The sequence below is a fragment of the Aythya marila genome (genome assembly GCF_965140915.1).
Source record: "Aythya marila genome assembly, chromosome: 16".
NCBI lineage: Eukaryota > Metazoa > Chordata > Aves > Anseriformes > Anatidae > Aythya > Aythya marila.
This window is the reverse complement of record NC_139057.1, coordinates 6958521-6963206: the sequence shown is the minus strand read 5'-3', so window position 1 is coordinate 6963206 and position 4686 is coordinate 6958521. Positions and strand designations below refer to the sequence as shown.

General features: G+C 36.8%; 1 long non-coding RNA gene across 1 annotated transcript; it reads right to left on the bottom strand.

The window, feature by feature from the left end:
• Nucleotides 1-1050: 1050 nt before the first annotated feature.
• On the bottom strand, nt 1051-2963 carry LOC309884606. The gene is made up of 3 exons (XR_014318649.1): nt 2851-2963; nt 1593-1750; nt 1051-1115 (listed from the first exon to the last, which is right to left on the bottom strand). It is a non-coding gene; the product is annotated as an uncharacterized lncRNA (long non-coding RNA).
• Between the last annotated feature and the right edge of the window lie 1723 nt (nt 2964-4686).

The window sequence follows — 4686 nt, the reverse complement described above, 5'->3', positions numbered from 1 at the left end:
CCGTTTTTAAACAAACCAACACAAGTCTGCTGTTTGTCTAGTAGTTTTGGATATGGCCTCTCTACTGAAAAAAAAAATCCAGTAATTTTCTGGAGAATGTGTGTCTAACCTGATAGAGCTAGCAGACAGAAATATGAGACAGTATTGCATATGCCCAGGTGTTTTTACTGGGCTGCCATCAGCTCAAAAGTCACAGACATTTTCTTGCATTAGAAAATGGAGATGCTAGTTGTTACCTAGGCATATTTCTGCTTTGACCTGCAAGTTAGGTTCTCCAAGAAAAAAAATCCAAAACACCTGTAAAATTCCTTCGGGACCCTAGAGGCTTTAGCATGATTTGGGCAGAAGAGGATTGTTTCCCACGAACGTGACCAGACATGGAATCAGATGCAAGAGAGGAAAGCACCCACAGCAAGTTAAAATGAATAGCTGTGACAGTATCAGGAGATTGTTCTGCGGTGGAAAGCCTGGCAGATGGTGCGAGCTGATCCTTGTACTGATGGGCCAGGCAGTGGTTGTGAACACAACTGAACAAGCTACAAAGTTCTATAAAACACTGTATCACATTCCTTTGCTGATAACTGCACCACAGAAGCAAGTATGCACACAGAACATCTTCAGAGTGGTTGTGAGCTTTGTTTGAGATATATGGACTCATAATAAACTTGAAGGAAAAGGATGTTATGTGTGTCATTCTGTATATGAGTCTGTTGTTAGTCGTTATAATTCATAACATATGTTACTTGTGAAAATTTTTGTTGGTTTAGAATTGTGTTATTTGGAGCGTGTTCTCTTGGACAAAGAACTGTCATATAACATTAGCACAGCCCATCCATCTTTTGTATTTTTATAAAAGAAATAAAGCTTGGAAGCAATATGGTATCATTCTCTAGATTAAATTAAAGGTCTGCAAAGTGGATACTTTATCTAATTTTATATACAAGAAAGCACAGACTTGCTGCTGATAATACATACAGCTCAGGAGAGGATTCATCTGCTTACCACACTGTATTCAAGGTAGGAAGCTTTCTCCAAAATCATTTTAGAGCATAGCAGTCTTCCAGGCAGCTGAAACCATGAACATTACAGCACACTTCATGGGGCTGATCTTATATCTGGAACAGAAGACAACTGCTTTAGAAGATTGCCAATTCAGATTTTATTTGGTGAACTGGAAGAAGGAATATCGTCTGCCAGGGCAGCCAGATGAAAATCTTAAAAGTAATACTGAAGCACAACCTAAGGTAACATGAAATTGCTGTTGACAGCTGGAAAGTATTGACAGCAAAGACAGCATGCTGCTGTTCAGCAGTTTTATTGCAATGATTTGGTCTGACCAGCAATATGTAACCGATACCAAAGCAAGGGGCACTGAAAACTGACAGGTTCACAAGGCAGAGATTCCCAGATTTTCTGACTTAACACCCTATCCTGGAAAGGAAAAGTCATCCATATACTGGGCTTTTCAGCATTCAATTACCCAAGGTGCAATACAGCAGTATATTGTCTGTGATTCTAAAGTACACATCTCTGTAAAGGCATTGAGGATTGCCGTGTCTCAAGATGCAACAAAAACTCTATATAATGCTTACCATAAATCTCTTCAGATGTCACTGTTCACCTCTGAAGACTGAAAGGAAACTTACTTCTCAAGGACACCTCAGTTTTTTAGTCTTGCAGTGATCCAGCATTATTCTGCGCTTTGAGCTTCTCTTTGCTTTTGTGTTGGTATCTTGAATGGTAATAGCATCTGTAATGATCAAGTATCAAAAGATCTGTCGTTTCTGCTTCCAGTTTATGAACAGAGTTTTTGTTGTCAAGAACATCTTAATTTATCAGTTTTATTTTTCCCTAGAATATCAATTTAGTCTTGATGGCAGTTAAACTAGATGCATTTAAATCACTTTTTGAAGTGAAGATTGTGGAATTCAGCTGGATACAAAAGCAAACTTCTTTCCACTGTCAGAAACATGATGAAATTGTACCTTTCATTCTGGCTTTGGTCATCCTCCAGATCTGTTTCATACTTTTGGGTTCCTTATAAAAAGCGCTCAAAGTTTTTTATGAATAAATCATTTTTCAGTGAGAAAAGGGCAGATTTTTCTGAAAGTGAGATCTATTTTATCCCAGTTCTAATGATGTGATAGTAGCTGGCACCATAATTGCGACATCAAAGTTTCACTTCTTAGGCATTACAGACCAAAAAAAAAAGACTTTCACTGTATCAAGAAATTTCAGTGCCAGATGTGTTATAGTAAGATGTAAGACTTTCTTTAATGTCTATGGACTTTGGCTCAAATTCTCTTATTTAGAGTTTTCTCAGAAAAGTTAAGCTGCATGAGATCTATGCACTAATCTACATATTGTACTTCTGATATTTTGGCGTTAACACCAAATAAACTTGACTATCGTAGCTTCAAGTTTAAGTTCATTATTTGACAAACTCTGTTACATTTATTTCCTTGGTGACCAGAGTCATTTAACAACTTCATTAATAGTCTTGTAGTGTCAGGTTCAGAGAGCCAGTTGCTAGGATTGATTTTCTGTTTGAGGCCAAGTTTTTTTAATTATGTTAAAATCTCTCTCCCTTCAAGTACAGAGCATTTTATATATATATATTTTCCTTTTACCTATATTTTCAAAAAACCAAAGCCAGCTACACAAAATCCTGTCTGTTGCTTGAGTTTAGATGTAAGCATTAGGTCCCTTAGGCACTCCAGAATGCTAGCTAAACAGAAAAAAAATAGACTTTTAGTTACAATAAGCTCACGATATTTAGCAACATGAGGGTGCTATTTACAGGGATCTCCTACGTCACCAGTTGTGTTGATAGATCGGAAAACAACATACCTGATATTTTCTGTAAAATAGAAAATTACTTCTTTTCTTTTTCTTTCCTATCTGATTTGCGTTGGTATCTTATGTCCATAGCATTTTTTTCTGCCTAACTTACCAGAGTGATTCTGTAGTTCTTATGATTAAATGTGCAATTAAGGCTTAAGCACTATTAGCACAAGGGATTTTGAAATTAGGATGGGACTATAACATTGACATCAAATTTAAATGTCAGCACTACTGAAATAGAAAGTGTGACTTTCATCTTTCAGTTAAGAGCTATGTAACTCTGCCATGCAAATTGCTAACGGGTATAAAGCATGATGAGGCATCAGGACTCAATGTACCCAGCAGCAGTACTTAGCAGACCTATAATGGATTTACCCACAGTAATTTTTGGAATTATGTGTGTGCTGACAGCATACAAATGACACAGTGCAAATTATATTATTTTAACTTGTTTATCAACTTGTCATCATAGCCCTTTCCTTTTTTTTTTTTCTTCCTACAGTGCTGCATTGTAAATCTGACTCATGCAGAGAAAGTCACAAAGATGCACTGGCCTGTCTAGATTTCAAGCAATATTATTATGAGAAATACATTAATTTGTCTGTATGGAAAGGATTTAAAGGCTGTTGCATTCATTTGTTACCATAGATTGAGCACTTAGTCACACAGACTCTGTTCAGCAAGAAAATTATCTCTTCTTCTCAAGTCCATTAACAGTACTTGAGAAATACAAATATTGGAGGATATTAATGACCATGACATCTATACCTGATGTATTAGTGCCCCAAAATGTGATTAAGTGCTAGGTTAATTAACATCTTTTGCTATGATACTTGTAAAAATGTAGTCATTTTTTAAAGCTAACTGAACCTCCTAGAAAAGGACAGTGGTCTGGTCTGGGTGAGCCATTGCCCTATCGATTATTTGATTATTTGTAACAGCGACATATAGCGCATCCCAGATATGTTGCACTATATAAAAGAAAATGCTGAAGGTAATATATTGTTATTGCAGCAGTAACTCCATGAACTCCTCCTCTTACTAGTTTTCTACCACAAGCAAAACTTATTACAACAATGACAAAGAAAAACCTCTATCTTCCTTTAAAAGATGGGAACTTGAAGTGTAGAAAAATTAAAGGTCAACAAAAAAAAGAGTGTAAAAATACCTTTCATTAAACAGCCTTGCTTTTCCTGAGATCAGGAGAGTGGAAGTGGAGCTTTTTAGAAATTCTGGCCCTCAGTGGCTTAGCCAAGGATGCTCAGAGGACACATGGCAAAGTACAGACCTCAGGTCTCTCAAATGCAGTCTTCAGGGCCATCCTTCTCTCTGGAAGTTACCTTACGTCTGATTCGTTGTGTTGATAAACTTCTAGAGACCAGAGGAAACCGAATAGCTCTGAAATAACATTTTCATTATCAGATCTTTTGCTATTAATTCTTGACTCAAAGTTTTTGATGAGTCTAGTGGGAACTGAGCGAATAGGAGTGGGAGTAGGGTTTGCAAGGTCAGGTGGCAAGATGCACATCTTTAGCAGATTACTCAACTGGCCCAAGGAGACCTCAGATTTGAAAGAAAATCCTGGCACGTGTCATAATACAGTGTACAACTAGTTATTATGCAGGAAATCATTCATATTTTTCAGTAAGTTTTTCTGCTTAACCTCTCTTCTTGTTTGTCAGAGTTCTGTTAACGAAATAATCTCCATTAATATAAACAAGTAGTTTATCCTATATTGCAACAGGAAAAAAGAGGCAAGATTGGTACATTCTGAAAAGTATTTTTCAGAATAGCAGTTCACTTGCCTGGTGGCTGAGTTTACTGTTCAAAAGTGAAACAGTG